Consider the following 17,220-nt stretch of genomic DNA (forward strand, 5'->3'; position numbering starts at 1 on the left):
ACCGCCCCCACCCCACCCTGCCCTTTTGAATCCTTAACCTTTGGATTTCTCTCTAGCTGTTCCAGGATTCCCAGACTTAAACTAACATGCAGTGTTGTCTGTTCAATAGCACTCTGACCCCATAGCACTTTAACCTCCTCCACTCTAGGGCAGCTTAAGTTTGGGGAGCTTTCCCTCATCTTACACCTTCTCCTCACTTTCTCCAAGGTAGAATTTTCTTTCTCTCCGGGACTGGTTTTCTGGTCCCTTTATCATATATTAATGCAGTAACAGAAACCACTATTAATATCCTCTGATGAGTTACAAACTGTTGGTTTAGAAAGTAGAACTTTTGTCCTTCCTGTGGTCTTCTCAAGTGTACTCTCCTATTGTGGCCAGTGTTACTACTTTCCTTTCAACTCTGAAGTGTCAAATTCCAATCTCTGTGTGTACATCTTTCCAAAATCTTCATTTCTGGATTACTTTGAGACCATTTCAAAGACCAGAAATGATGTTTTGACAAGGAATTCACACATCAAGGGGATTTTTTCCAATTCTTTGCACCTTTGATAATTCTAGGAATTCATACTATCAGGATTACATATATAAAATGTATCAGTGGCTATGTTAAATGCCACTTTTATCAGTCCTTGCAAGGTAGGTAATATTTCATAGATAGAAATGCAAACATGCAGGCCTTTTTCTACAATAAACCCCAACTTCTTTATTACACTGCAAACTATTTCAGATCTCTTGAATTAATAATAATAGCACATTTTTATAGTGACAAAATATTGTTATCAATTTTGTTTATTCCAATATTTGACCTAAAAAAAATTCCCTCATTTTCAAATTAAAACATTATGAAACTGAAAGCTGAAGTAAGAGCTGGAATAACTAGGGAAAAGAGCTGGAAAGTGGGTGAACATTATTTATTTCTGGCTTTTCTATGCCTGATGTTTCAGATGGCAGTAGAAAATCACATACTATTACAACACCATATTAGGTGACCCTAAAGAAGGCATTTGATCTCTTTTTTAATGAAGTGCTCATTAAAATTTATAGGACAAAAGAAATATCCTATGAACTCCACATCTGCACAAGAAGGCGGAGAACAAACAGCTTACCTTGATACAGAGGCATCAGCAAAGCAATGTGCACTCTGCTGGAGCTCTGAGGCAAAGAAACTGTAAAAGCAGCCTTGCTTCCAGAGGGCACAGCATCGCTTATTTTCAAAATTCCCTTGAAAAATGTGAAAGTTATCCTTCATATGCTAATTGATCCAGTTCAAAGAATATCTCAGTTGTCAAAAGTATGAATAAAAAGGGAAAATCAGGGGGTGGGGGGGATCGTAAGTGGCTTTGTGGAAAGGAAGAGTAAAATATCTGTCAAGGAAAATGCTACCCAATTCTCTTTAGAAAACTCTTCTCTTAGCTACTCTGGCTTGAGGTGGGGTATCCAATGGAAGAAAAGAAGATTAGTTTTTGTCGCCTCACTGATCATGTCTGATAGACTAGTTTGTCAACACAAAATGTGAAATAGCAAACATTTTAAGGCTTATACACAACTTATAAATGGCCCATGCAAACAATCTTTCACTCTGGGGAAGATGGGAGTTTAATTTCTTGCTGTACCCATGTTGATGTTTTCATTCAATATCAGAATATAAGTTTACCTACACCATATCTGTTGTTACAGCAAATAAATCAGTCCAGTTAGGCTTGGGCAGCCTTTCAAGTGTTAGTAAGTATATTGAAATACAATTTTATGGGTCTTTTAACACAAAATATCCTATGGATCTGGGTATTTTCCCATCCCAGGGACTATTGAAAGAATTCATCTTACGGTAGTGGTGCTTTTGTTATTCCTCTGGCATGGAGGAGACCCCAGATCAAACCCTCTCACTGTCGCTCTCTAGTAGCATGATGGGATACACTCATTGTCAGGTATCAGCTGGCATCGCTGACAATCTTCTCTACATAGAAATTGTAGTTTCTATGCTTTCCATTAAAAATTAAAAGGAAACAGGGTTGTAGTCTTAGATACCATCACTTTTATCAGAGGCAGAGTGAGCTTCTGTGAGCTACTGAATATTTAACTCTTGTGCTTATACAATAGAACATTTCCAGAAAGATTTGTTTCTTGTGCAAATAATATGCTGCTTACATGTTATTGACTTGATCCTATTTGCATCTTGAACATGCCTCTCTCCATTAGGAGCCGACAGCAATCTCAAGGGGTGCTGACACAGTGTATGCATTACCAGGAGCAACCATGGGAGATTTAAATGAGACAAAACTGAAAGCAGCACTCAGTTGCAAGGAATACAGCAGCAGCGATGGTGGCTGGTGGGCCAATGAGGAGAGGTATGCTGCTAGACCTTGGACTAACAAACAAAGGTCTGTTTGGGGATGTGAAGGTTGTGGGTAGTCTTGGCTGCAGAGGCTGTGAGATGGCGGAGGTCAGGATCCTTTGTGAAAGAAGCAAAACAATAAGTAGGTTTACAATCCTGGACGTCAGGAGAGCTGACTTTGGCCTCTTCAAATACCTACTTTGAAAAATCCCACGGATTAGGGCTTCAGAGGGTAGGGGAGCACAAGAGAGCTGGTTGATATTCAAGCACCACTTCCTCCAAGCTCAAGATTGGTCCATCCATATGAGTAAGTAATCAAGCAAAGGAGGCAGAAGACCTGCCCAGATGAGCAAGGAGCTTCTGGAAAATCTCAGTTGGAAGAAGGGAGTTTACAGCATGTGGAAAAAGGGACTGGCCGCTTGGCAGAATGTGCAGAGATGAAACAAAGAAGGCTAAGGCCTGCTTGAAATTATATCTGGCAAGGGGTGTCCAAGACAACAAGAAGGCCTTCTTCAACTACATCGGTAGCAAAAGGAAGACTGTGGGCCCACTGCTGAGTGAGGTGGGTGCCCTGGTCACAGAGGATACAAAGAAGGTGGAGTTACTGAAAGCTGCCTTTGCTTCAGTCTTTACTGATAAGACCAGTCCTCAGGAATCCCAGTCCCTGGAGGAAAGAGAGAAAGTCTGGAGAAAGAAAGACTTTCCCTTGGTCGAGGAGGATCAGATTAGAGATCGTATAGGCAAACTGGACATCCACAAATACATGATCCCTGATGACATGCACCCACAAGGGTGCAGATGTTATTGCTAGGTATTTGCAGATGTTTTGGCTAAGCCACTCTCCATCATCTCTGTAAGGTCATGGAGAACAGGAGAGGTGCCTAAGGACTGGAGAAAAGACAATGTGACTCCAGTCCTCAAAAAGGGCAAGAAAGAAGATCTGGGAAACTACAGGCCAGTCAGCCTCCCCTCCATCCCTGGAAAGGTGCTGGAACAGCTAATTCTGAATGTCATCTCTAAGCACGTGGAGGAAAAGAAGGTTATCAGGAGTGGTCAGTGTGGATTCGCCAAGTGGAAATCATGCTTGACCAATCTGACAGCCTTCTGTGATGGATGGCATGACTGGCTGGGTAGATGAGGGGAGAGCAGTGGATGTTATGTACCTTGACTTCAGCAAGGTTTTTGACACTGTCTCCCTTAAGCTCTTCATATGGAAAGCTTAGGAAGCAAGGGTTAGATGAGTGACCAGTGAGATGGATTGAGAACTGGCTGCATGACAGAGCTCAGAAGGTTGTGATCAGCAGTGCAGAGCTGAGTTGGAGGCCTGTAGCTAGCGGTGTTCCTCAGGGGTCAGCTCTGGGTCTGGTCTTTTTCAACATATTCATCAGCAATATGGAAGAAGGGACAGAATGGACCCTCAGCCAGTTTACTAGTGATACAAAGCTGGGGGGAGTGGCTGACACACCAGAAGGCTGTGCTGCCATTCAGTGAGATCTGGACAGGCTGGAGAGTTGGGCAGAGAGGAACTGAGCGAATTCAACAAGGGCAAGTGCAGGCTCCTGCTTGTAGGAATAACCCAATGCACCAATACAGAGTAGAGTTGATCTGCTGGAAAGCAGCTCTGAGGAGAACCCAGGAGTCCTCATGGACAAGTTAACCCCAAGCCAGCAATGTGCCCTTGTGGCTAAGAAGGCCAAGGGCCTCCTGGAGTGCATTCAGAAGAGTATGGCCAGCAAGTTGAGGGAGGTTCTCCTCCTGCTCTGCTCTGCCCTGCCCTGGTGAGGCCACCTCTAGTCTAGTTCTGGGCTCTCCAGTTCAAGAGAGACAGGGAACTACTGGAAAGAGTCCAGTGGAGGGCTACCAAGATGATAGTAGACTGGAGTATCTCTTTTATGAGGACAGGCTGAAAGACCTGGGTCTGTTTAACCTGGAGAAGAGAAGAATGAGGAGGGATCTTATCAATGCTTATAAATATCTAGATGGTGGGTGTCAAAAGGATGGGGCCAGTGATACATGTTGAAATCCCCAGACTTGCAATAGATAGAACAATGTATATATAGCTTAGCTTTTGCTCAATTGTTTATTATACAATAGAGTAATGAAGAAACATTGTGGTCAAGAAACTAGAACAGGAAACCAAATGTGAAGGTAAGAAATTATGTGAGAAGATGCTGACCACGCATGCTCAAGAAGAGGGTTCAACTAAAGGACACTCAAGAGCAACCCCTGAAGACCACCCAAGACTCCCTATGATGACCCTAACAGAAAAACTGCACATGCATAATGAACATGTATGTATTATAATTATTTTGGGAAATGATATGAATATGTATAGTCTTTCTGGAAAGAACCATATAATTAACAGACATCCCAACCCAAGGTGTGCATGATTTGAGATGCGTTGTCTCCATGCACCCAATGTTGCAATAAAGAATCCTTGCTTTCTAAAACTCAAAACTGGGTCTTAAGAGAATTTCTTCAGTCACCGGCTTTTATGGTATCACCAGAGTCTTTTCAGTTGTGCCCACCAACAGGACAAGGGGCAACAATCATAAACTGAAACATGGGAAGTTCCATCTGAACATGAGGAAAAACTTCTTTACTTTGAGGGTGACAGAGCACTGGAACAGGCTGCCCAGAGAGATTGTGGAGCCTCCTTCTCTGGAGATACTCAACCCCACCTGGACGTGATCCCGTGCAACCTGCTCTAGGTGAATGTGCTTTAGCAGGGGAGTTGGACTAGATGATCTCCAGAGGTCCCTTCCAACCCCAGATGATCTCCAGAGGTCTCTTCCAACCCCTACCATTCTGTGACTCCATGATTCTGTAATGGGTACAACTCACTCCTGGGAAGATTCCAATTAAACACAAGAGGAAAACTTTTCACAACGAGAACAATGAGCTATTGGACTAATGTCCCCTGGGAAGTGGTCATTTCCCCAATATTGGACACTTTTAAAATTCAGCTAGACAGGGTGCTGTGCTTTTGCCAAGAAAGTTTGAACCAGATGATCCTTGAGGTCCCTTCCAACCTGGGTTTCCCTGATTTGCTGGATGGGGAGATATTTCTGGCAGGTACAGCCACCCTGACAAGGACCTGACAAAGACCAAGGTTTGCCCAAACACCTGATAAAGATCCAGTCAATGCCTCATGGCTATTACTTGGTGCCTCAGGGTCTAGGCCTTCCTCTGTCTCGTGTTTGCCCTAAACTAATTAGAATGCCCACAAACTCGACCAGGGTATAAAAGGAGCCCTCTCAGAGAACTGAATGGAGTTGGTCCTCCTTGGAACAGCAGGTTTTGCAGTCTGGGACTCTCCCCTAGGATCAGGATGCTGTCCAAGGAAACTTCCCAGGATTGAGTGAACCTTCACCCCCCACTTTGGTGAGTGAATTATTTCTTTAGGATATCCTTGAGTAAATCCTCACCCTTTATGGGAGAGAGATCCCTTGGTTTTGGGTACCCTTGAGTGGAAGATTTCCCTCTGTGAGTGAGTGTGCACACATTTTAGTTCATCTTTCTTAAAGAGTATTTCTTAGAGTTTAGGAATTTGTTGTGTAGTAATATATTCCCAGCTGACATCCAAACTTGTAATTAACTCTGTTCTGTCAGAGTGCTGGGCAGCTCTGATTGTAATAAAGCCACAATTTTGGGGTAACTGCTGTCTGTTTTGTGGGTGCCTCTGTGACACCATTAAGCTAGTAATTACTGGAGTGCTACATTTTGCCATTTGGGCTGGAAAAATATATCCTGAACCTGAGAAATCTTTCCTTACTTGATTGCTGGTGAAACTGTCACATTTAGAAAAAAAAAAATTCATTACATCAGCCTGGCATTTTGTCACGGAAAATGGCTAGTCAAAAAAGTCTTGACAAGCTTTAAATGAAATTTAACATAGTTCAAAAGTTCATTATTTTCTGACTAGCATTGCTGTAAGAATGAATGTTTAAAAGCTCCCTAAAATGTTTTAATACTCTTCATTTTTGGAGATAGTAAGAGGAAAATTCTACGAGAGCTAATGTAGGAGTATTAAGTACTGCACTTACTCAGTGTGCACATCTTGCTCCTGATCCTTGGACTGCCCTTGTCCGAGGAGAGATGATAGAGGTGGAAGGGTAACACAGGGCAGATTTAAGGGCTGAATCTTCTAAGCATTTGATCACTAATCGCATCTGTGGAAAGGGAGGCACTCAGCATTGTTCAGGATGAAGGCTGAAAGAAATACAGCGCACAGGTTACACAAACTGGCATCATTCCACTGATAACAGTAGAACCATGATAACTGGCAGAATAAAAATTTTGCCAGAAAGCATGAGCTTTCTAGCACGAACATGAACTTGAGACCAGAGTGGCCCCATGCTGCAAGTAGGCTGGGGACAGCATCCCAGGCTCTGGAGTATTGACCCTCCTTTCCTCTAAAAGCCTGAGAACCCTGCCTCTGCACTCCTCCCAGCAGCATCCCCCACTCCCATAGCTGCTTCTGCTCCCAGGCATCTGGTGTCCTCACTTGTCACTGATTACTCCTGCTCACCTTCATTCACCAGGTTCATCACTACTGGGTGATGCTGAACACAGAAAAGAACTAGAAAAACCACATGAGGTTCCTTCCATAGTCAGTTCAAGCTTCATACATCAGGAAAGGCTTTATCACCGGTTTGCTGGAGTTTGTTAGACAGTCCTGAAAAAGAGTAATTATTCTGTCAGAAATTTGTTGGGCAGCTACAGGTGAAAATGTTTGTGATTACTGCAACGGCATTCAAACACTGCAAACGGCTATCCTGGAAATGACAGAAAACAGGATGGGTGTCTATTCCTGAATCACTTGAGACAGACAGCTGAACTGTAAACACTGGTGTGATTTTCTGATGTGGGAAAGCGATCTCCATGAACAACGCCATTTAAGAAAAGTGCATTATTATCTATATGACTCCAGAAAAAGGGCTGAAATTTTCTTTTCTTTAGGTCTTTAACAAACGTTAAATAAAAGCCATTGAAAGGGAATTATTTATTAAAATCTCAACATCCATAAGCAACTCTCATATATTAAGAAATGTAATTCATGGCTTTTAGTGAACTAGTGTTACTGGCTTTTATAAAGACTCAAAAAATACCCCTATCATGGTAAATTATCATTTGCTTTTAACAAAAAGATTTTTTTTTTTATTACCAAGACATTTCCTACAAGAGGAGAGCTCTAAAAATATCTTGGATCATTAACCCCTGCCTAATAATAATTAAGTATTGTATGTAGATATGCAAAAGCACCTCAGTGCTCCATCGTATTGGAGCATTCAACTCACACACACAGAGCAAGACACAGCCCTTGTCAGGCAGAGATTATGATCTGAACGACAGAGAGAAACACAGGGTTAGAGAGATGAGGAGCTTGTACAAAGTCGTATAGCAAATAGGCACTGGACCAGCAACATGAATCCCAGAACAGTTACTCTTCCGTGCTGCCTTATCACATGTGCAAAATAATATTTTAGGACATTTTCTGGGCATTATGTATTTCCATTAATAAATTGTTGGTCTGTTAATATGGACAGATGAATTGTAAAAAAATATAAAACTGTGAATGTCTTTTTTTACCAGTTTAGAGGACAGGAAATGAGGCTGTAGTGAGTGATCGTTACATCTTTATACAATGTCTTGCTAAAAAGATGTATCATATCAAGTACTTTCAATGAGGGTTATACAGATGGCTTTGAACAACTCTATTGTAAAATCAGACCCATCACTAGACAGTAAGAAAAAAAAAGGCATTTTGTTATGAGAAAATGAAATGCTGACTTGATATATTTTTCAAGGAAAAAATTATTTCATATATACAGAGTTTCAAAGTTCTTGTGTGAAGGAATTTATTCAAGGAAATCATCTAATTGTGTTAGCAAAAATGTAGCACGTTTCTTATAAAGAAGAACAGAAACATACGTTCTTTGCCTTAACATGACGTTGATGTAAACTCCAGGAGGACCCGGAGTCTTTAGAGGAAAGCAGCCGTTTTTATCAGGTGGGACATAATAAAAGTTAACACAAAAAATAACAAAGCAGTTATATTTAACAGTCTGCTGACACTGACTGGCAGAAATAGTGACAGAGATTCTTATTTCTCAATGACCAAGGGTTCATTTTAGAAAGCATCATTTTGAAAACTCTGCTCTTTGCCTCATCAATTTATAGCAGTAGAAATAATGAAGTTCGTGTTTCTTGTAATAGAAATACATTGAATCCATGTTCAATGAGGCGTGGGCACTGTATCTTTCCCCTTGGAGAAAGGCAATTGCAGCAGTGATGTGAAAACATCTATTTGTTGCTTTCTCACGAATAAAAAGGAGCACTTTCCATGTGTATTTACAGCAGGTCTTGTGGGCCCAAGATGATTGCTAGTAACTCCTCTTTCTGCTTAGTGATTCTTAACTGGTAATGGTAAGAGACATGGGCAATACTGAATAATAACAAACCCAGTACTATTTACTTTGGAAATAAAAGTAAGAAGCCTGTTACAGAAGTATTAAGTGAAGAATTATACTGAAAAAAATGAGCTGGGACAAGATTACAGAAGGAACTGCCCGGAATTGAAACTGTGTGCACCATGTGTGGAATCAAACATATTTGTTATGCTCAAAATCCACAGCCTAGTGATTTTTTTTTTTTTTTTTACATTTAAAGATGCTAGGTTGTCTTGGTTCAGTGTGAAAACGGAGCACTGTAAATACAATTACTACATTTCAAAAATCAGACGCATTTTCACCTCCCTTATAAATATCTAGATGTCTCACAGCAGGGCCAGCTACATTATGGACAGCAGGCACCCACATCTGTAAAGGAATAGCTCTCTTCTATATAGTTCAAAGGAAGATAAAAAGAACAAAGTATGCAGCCATTACACGAATATCTCAGAAAACCTCTGTGTTATTTTCCATAGCTTAATATCTGGTTTGGCAGACTATATCTTTCATCAATCATTTAAGAGAGTATTCATTACATACTTCACATTCGTGTTACAGTTTTTGTTGGCTGCAAAACTTTTAGTCTGTTCTGCCTTCCCTCTGGATGATATCGAGAGTTTTCAATTTTTTCCAACAAAAGGATAAGTTATGAATTTTTACATAATAGTTTTATAATAATTTTATTCATTATAGGTGTGCATATATATTTTGTTAGTTTTCTAATGATACTGTTTTATCTCTGGAACAAATTTCAGGGAAACTTTGCAAGGTTCTTAATTTGAACATGCTATTTTTAAAATTGCAAACACTAAATATATGTGAGGTTCTTGAATGTTCGTTTGTTTTTTCAAAAATTAGGTGAGAGAGCCATCTGTTAGACTGGAAATAGCTTATGAAGAAAGTAGGAGAATGGTAAAAGATCAGAATTCTCCTTTATTTCCCTTTAAGAAGAAAAGTAAGCTAGCAAATGCTGCAGCATTTTCAACTAAGACTCTAAAACTGATGGATTTGAAAACCCCTGAGATCCGTTTATCTATTGGCAAGAAGAATATTAAAATACCAGCTTCGGCACTGTCGTGAAGTTCAAAGCGTTTTGAGGGCTTTTTTGAGAGATACAAAGCATTATTATTCACTGACCAATTTGCAAACATATGTTAACACTTTAAACTATTTTTGCTTTAAATGGCCAAAGCAGGTAAGCATATGTCTACTAAAATGAATGTCTCTCATACAACATTCTTTTTTTCTTCATCAGACAGCTCTGGACTACACCATGAAGAAAAATCTATCAAGGTACAATGCTACTACACCTGACAAACAAGTTTTCCAAGGTTCGCTGTCTTTCTACATTCTAAACTTGATCTGAAAACTATTTATTTTATTTAAAATTTGAAAGAAGACATTACAAAATACCCCAGAAAAGGCCAGAAGGACTTAAGTTGTCATTACTCTAGAACAGGGGCGTGTTGATATTTACTGAAAAGAAGTCCTCTTTCGTATCTACATATCTATATGTAAAGAGGTATTTTCTCATTGTGTTGGATTATTTCATTACCTTACCCTTCTACTACCATCTTTTGCACAGATGATACAAAGACCCTAGCTAAACCAGGCAAATTGCCCTAAACCACTGACAAACCATGGTTTAAAAATTGCTTCTGTGTTCAGAGAATTATTGCGCTTAGAGCATAAAATGGGCCACAGAATTTACCTTGGGGAATTTACAGAATTTATCCTAGAGGTAAGCTAGACAGAGAAGATGAGTCTCCATAGTCTTGCAGCACGAGGCTAGGCAGCAGGCTAGTGGTACAGAGAGATTTCTTGTATTCCTGCTCCATTTCTCTCGAAACCTTATTTTTCCTAGTATGTTTCACTAGACCATTGATCCATAGACCTCCTGCACTGTTCCTTCCTGCTCCTGCACAGCATCCCAGGTGCTGCCATCTCCTCCTCACCTCCCAACCACACCAATACTTTGACCAGAAGAGTTAATTTGGCTTGGCTCCCCTCAACGGTATGCCTCTTTACTCAAGTTTATTGCTTCATCAGAAGAACATTACTGAAATAACATTTTTCCAGGCTTACTTACTTGTATTCATGCCATTTGTCAATTTTTTATTTACTACGTAGGAAAACAGGAAAAGTGCTTGTAAGCTCCTATTTTACTGATATTTACCTGACAGGCGGTTTTGCTAACTCCTCCTGGAAGAAGCAGATACACCACCTATCTAACCTGGAAATTTTCTTAGTGTAGGAAACAATTCTGGATTTTGATTAAAAAATTTCTTTCTTTTAATAATGGGGGGGAGGAGGGGAGAGGGAAGGACTTGTTACTTTTAGAACACCATACCTAGCCATATGGGGCAGTAGGCTTGAAAAAATAGTAACTTCTTTTGAAAAGATCAAAGGTCCTATCAAATTACAAAAGTTTTTAACTGTTCAGTTTAAGTATTTCGTACAAGTAGTTTTATGAGGCAGAATTTAGTAACTTCTATTGCTTTTTTTCCATACCTCAGGCTACTAGATATTGTAATTAAAGTTAACCATTTTTAAGAAAACCTTTTTCTTTTGATAGTCTGTTTTACAATTTGTATTATTTCAGAAATATATTGTATAGTAGCGGAAAATGCTTCACAGTTGTTCCTGTGCCCCCCCCTTTCCTCCTCCTTCTTTTAATTTATAATACCAGAATGGTTTTTATTCTGAAAGCCCTTGATCTTAAAGAGCATAAAACCAGATGGTTCTTACAAATCAGTTTACCAAGATTGTCTTCTTACTTTACCTTTGAGAACAGTCTCCCCTTCCCTGACGTGGTTTAACCTCAATTAGCAACTAAGCACCATACAGCCAATTAATTACTCACTCCTCCCCTCTCCCAGTGAGATCACAGAAAAAAAGGAAAATTCATGGGTCCCGATAAGAACAGTTAAAAAACTAAACTAAACTAAAAATAACAGTAATAGTAAAAAATACAATAATACTAATGAAAAGGATTTTTTTAATATATATAAAAAGAGCAAGAGAGAAATAAAACCCAGGAAAAGACAAGCAATGCACAATGCAAGTGCTCATCACCCACTGACAGATGGCGAAGCAATGATCCGCCCCTCCCGGCCAGCTCCCCCCAGTTTATATACCAAGCATGATGTTCTGTGGTACGGAATATCCCTGTGGTTAGTTCGGGTCAGCTGTCCTGGCCATGCTCCCTCCCTCTCAGCTTCTCATGCACCTGCTTACTGGCAGAGCATGGGAAAAGCAAAAATCCTTGACTTAGGATAAGCGCTACTTAGCAATGACTAAAACATCAGTGTATTATCAGCATTATCCTCACACTAAATCCAAACCACAGCACTGTACCAGCTACTACGAAGAAAAATAACTCTATCCCAGCCTAAACCAGGACATTATATTTCACTACATTTTGAATAATTTCAATTTTACTCTTTAGCTGGTTGAAAAGAGAAACTTCCTTAGTTGGGTACCTTGTATTGAAGAAATAATTGATAATCACTTTATCTGCAGAAAAATTGAGCTCCTGGGTTCACAGAATGTTATGTGAAAACTTGTTAGGTTTGAGTTTCCTTCAATATCACTTGGAACTACGGTTGTTAATAATTACTGTAATCATTAACAGGAACAGATATTTCAAGCTAGGTGTTCTAACATTTAAAACTAACAGAATTCACATCTTAATGGCCAGGTCAGTATTGCAAGACAAAGAATGAGTCTAGATAACTAACATTTTTCATATCTAAGCTTGGAGACAGAAACAAACCCACACAAACAAACTTTTTTGAAAAAACCTGTTGCATACAGCAAAAATTTTCAAAATCCTTTCTTCTGCAGGTGTGTATGACTTAAGGCTCTTATCAGAGAGTTATTCAACAAACATAAAGCTTACTCAGGTATGGTATTTTAACTTTACTTTCCGTAATAGCTGACTCTTCAGTTTGCTCTGCTATAGTTCAGGGCTCATTAACAGTTCCATTATAAACCTTGATTATTCTTGCTAAGGATATCAGCGTTACTAGCATCACATCTGAAAAAAAAAGCAGGCTTTCAGCCTTGAGTATATTTTAATGCATTATTAGGAAAACTTGAATGGTTGATTGGTGAGAAAAAGTACTTTATCCAAGAACAAGATGCGCCAATTCAGGCTCAGCGAAAGTGAAATGTCTAAATTTTGCTCATAGTATGAAAGCATTCTTTTTAGTAATGTCTTACTAAACAAACTTGGACTTTGTAAATAAGCATGACTGTATACTATAAGGAAACAATTCAGGGACCCTTAAAATTATAAGAAAACAAAAAAAACCCCTAAATGTTCATGTAATGCAGGATCCTGCCTCTGACAAAGGACAAGAACTCTGTACTCTCCATTTCATCACTGTTGGAAACCATTGCAGACATTCAGTATCAGAGATACTTCAGTAATTTCCTTGTGAAAAGACATATTTTTTAAAATCCTCAGGAATCTGAAGTCATTGCTTTGTTGAACATGGCTAAAGTGTGGATTTATGAAGGGAAAATCATGCTTGACCAATCTGATAGCCATCTACGATGAGGGAAATAGATTGGAGGATGAGGAGAGAGCAGTGCATGTTTACCTTGAGTTTAGTAGAAGCTTGGCACTGTCTCCCTTAAACATCATCATAGACAAAGTGAGAAAATATGGGTTACGTAAACAGACAGTAAGCTGGACTGAAAATTGGCTGAACAAACAGATCCAGACTGTTGTGGTTAGTGGTACAAAGTACAGTTGGAGGCAAGACAATACTGGTCCACCCAAGGGGTTGATGCTGGACGTAGTACTGTTTTATATCTTCATTAATGACCTGTGATATAGGACATCCTCAGCAAGTTCGCAGAAGTGTACAAAACTAGGATGAGCACCAGATGGTTGTGCTGCCTTTCAAAGGGACCTGGACAGGCTGAAGGACTGGGAAGAGAGGAATTGCGTGTATTTCAACAAGGGCAAATGAAAAATCCTCCACCTGGGGGAAATAAGTCCATGCACCTATCTCTGCTGGGGGCTGACCATTTGGAAAGCATCTCTGCGGAAGACCTTGGAATCCTGTGGACATCCATAAGGAAGCAATGCCCCCTTGTGGCAAAGGCGGCCAACAGCCTTCTGGGCGGCATTAGGCAGTGTTGCCAGCAGGTCAAAAGAAGTGATCCTCCCCTCAGCACTGGTGAGGTTGTATCTGGAATTCTGTGTTCCCAGCACGAGTATACGAACTTACTAAAGCAAGTCCAGCACAAGGCCACAAAGCGGATGAGGAACTGGAGCACCTTCTTATAAGAAAAGGCTGAGGGAGCTGTGACTGCTAAGCCTCATGACAAGAAGGGTCGAGGGGATCTATTAATGTCTATAAATTCCAGCTGTGAGGGAATGAAGAAGAGGAAACCAGACTTCTCAGTGGTGCCCACTGGCAGGACAAGAAGCAATGGATACAGAAGAAAACACATTTGTGAAAATAGAAGTTGTTCCACCTGAACACCAGAGAACATTCTTTTACTCTGAGGATGGTCGAACACTGGAATAGGTACTAAAAGTCTTGGGCTCTCTGTTTAGTTCAATACATTTGCAACTGCTGATATGTGGAGTGGGAAGTGGCTGAAAGGGGGGTATTGATTAAGATGCACCAATGCCAATAAATCATGGCCAGAAGATAGTTTGTCAGAATATGGAAGCCCTAAGTCAGGTTTATATATCAAAGATTTGACCCTCAGCTTCTCCAAAATTACATGAATGATCCCCTTATCACATTTTCATGTGTGGTATGCTTGCCTACAGGGTTGTCCAGATGGAGTAGAAATACGTGTTTTGAGGACCTCTCTCCATGATTTGAAGGCTAGATCTCCAAGAAGGTTTTGTTGATACCCCATGAGAAAGTTTGTGTGTTTGAGGGACTGGACGATGAAAAGCAGTTGCCCAGGGAAGTTAGATGCCTAGGTCTTTCTAAAGGAACCTCTTCATATCAGTTAAAACACGAATGGCATCTAAGCATCTAGGTACCTAACAAGACAGATACACACTGAGAATCTAGGTCTGTATTCAGTGGTGGATTATGACCTACAAAGGTTCAGCGGTCATAATTTCCAGAAGTGTTTGAATTTGCCAGAATGAGGTTTATGATTTTATTATTTTAACATGAAGAAAGTTCAGCTATTTATGAAGTTCTGGACCAGAATTTTTTATCAGACATCTGGCCTTTGGAGTGATTTGGGGTATAAGTCCTCAGAGTCCATTAAAGCTATGATTTAGATGGAGATTTTCTACAATTTTTTTAAAGTTTTGTGTCTCAGCATGCCACCTCTTTAATATTGTAATGCTTAAAATTTAAAATTCCCAATACAATTCTTTGCCAGTGTTTCCAAGTCAGCAAATTAGCAGCACAACACATGTTATATAGGGAATATCTCAGCAACACAATCAAAGTCCCTCAGCATTGTCCTTTTTAAAATTTATTCTGGCTTACTCTGCTGGGTGTGAACCAAATGACACATCATACACTTCAGAGACTCTTTTGCAGCTTCTACGCAGACTGGAGAATTCTATCTGTTCTATTAAGGATCATTAACAACCAGGAAAGTATTCAAAACAGTTTCTGTAAAACTTAAAAGCCAGAATTTTTACATTGTTATAAATATTTTTTTTTTCTTGTTCAGACAGAACAGCTTTAATCAGCAACTAACTGAGAAAACTCCATGGGACTCAGAGGCAAAAAGGCTCATTAAATTAAATGAGGAGGATTCTGCATGTCCAGCTGATGGTGGAAGGTATATGCTGCTATAGTAATGAGTCATCTTTGGCATCAAAGTTTAAATTATTACATATTGCGTTTTTAATAAAGTTTATCCTATGAGGAGAAAAGTAAAAAGCAGAAGGAGACTGTATAAATTGTGTCTGAATAACTAGTAAACATATCCACAGAGCATTCAGAATCACACATAATAATGATTTACGTCTGTAGGACCTGAATACAAAAAGATTGTGTTTACCTGTTCTGCATAATGTCTCAACTTCCTCTACTATCCCAAGATAAATTCTCTAATGAGATCATACCACCTTCAAATTGTACATCTTTAAAATTCTAAGATGGTATTTGTGTTTCCTTTTAGTGAAAACCTATAAACCCCCTCCTATAAAATATATTAAACTACTCACTATCACTGAAAATTAGTTCCATGGCCAAGATCTCCCTTTACAAAACCAATAGCCATTTGTTAAGTTTCTGAAAATCCAAGACAGAGTCAGGAGGAAGCAAGGATAATGTGTATTATGCTGTTTATACACATCAAATAGTTTATGTTAGGCAAGTGAACATGTTATAATTTTATTTCTTTGCCAAGCGAGTACGAAACTGCTTCCATGCTATCTTGTGAATAGAATGTATGTCAATATTTTAAAAATATATAAGCATTATTTATCACTCAAGTAGTTCTATCCAAGTCTGTGCAATAATACATCTGATTAAATATCTTACCTTCCTCATCCTCAAAAACTACGAACAGATTTGTAAGTGTGACTATTGTGAAGGGTTCATAAATATATAATGAAGATTACCTTTCTCTTTTTGTTTTACTGATAAATGTCTTTTTCAGTGATGATGGATTCATAAGAAAGATTTTCAGAAGAGAAGAATTTCAGGTTATTAGGAGAGCGTGATAAAAATACTGGTGAACTGACTCTTGCTTTTGCTAACATGAACAGTAAGTTATTCTTGTTGTTTGTACCTACCTAAGCATCTGTATATTAAAAAACCACAAACAATCCACCAATTTAGTATTGACCTAGTGTTCTTTAACACATGTAATCACTTGTTTACATCTCTGTATCATAAAGAGTTGGAAGTTTTTCTATATATATTTAAGGATGTAGCCACCTAAGACAAAAACAAACAAACAAACAAAAGAAATAGCTTAGTAATAAGGATATCTATTATTACCAGATATAAACAGTGAAATAAGATCTCTGGTCTTCTAGAAAGGCTAAAATTTCCTGAAAGTTTTACTATCTGAATTTCAGAATTCCAAATTTTAAAATTTCAAAAGAATACCATAGATAATATCACCAGATAACTAATTTACACTTAGATTTCCCAATTTCCTATGCAAATTCCACAAAAATTGACAAAATGTGCAAATGAAGAATACTGTCAGATTTAGTGTTGTTTCAGACAGCTACAAATTAACGGGACCATTTTTGTTCACTCTTAGTCCAGGTTCAGAAATTTTTCAAAGATCAAGAAATAATCCATCCAGCCACTAAACCAGATGTAATTTCCAAAATGGAATTAGGACTGGTCAAAAAATATTAACAATCATCTAAGCATGTTTAAGAATAAACAAACTAATTTATTTCCAAAAGAATATGCAAACAGGTGACCAGAACACTGGCACAAACCTAGTACTCAATTAATGCATTGTTAA

General features: G+C 39.1%; 1 pseudogene; it reads left to right on the top strand.

Moving 5' to 3' along the window:
• The first annotated feature begins 2,759 nt into the window (after positions 1–2,759).
• LOC104493551 lies at positions 2,760–15,567 on the top strand (annotated as a pseudogene).
• The last annotated feature ends 1,653 nt before the right edge of the window (positions 15,568–17,220 follow it).

This window comes from Buceros rhinoceros, unplaced genomic scaffold (assembly GCF_000710305.1).
Source record: "Buceros rhinoceros silvestris isolate BGI_N320 unplaced genomic scaffold, ASM71030v1 scaffold4475, whole genome shotgun sequence".
In the NCBI taxonomy this organism is placed as follows: domain Eukaryota; kingdom Metazoa; phylum Chordata; class Aves; order Bucerotiformes; family Bucerotidae; genus Buceros; species Buceros rhinoceros.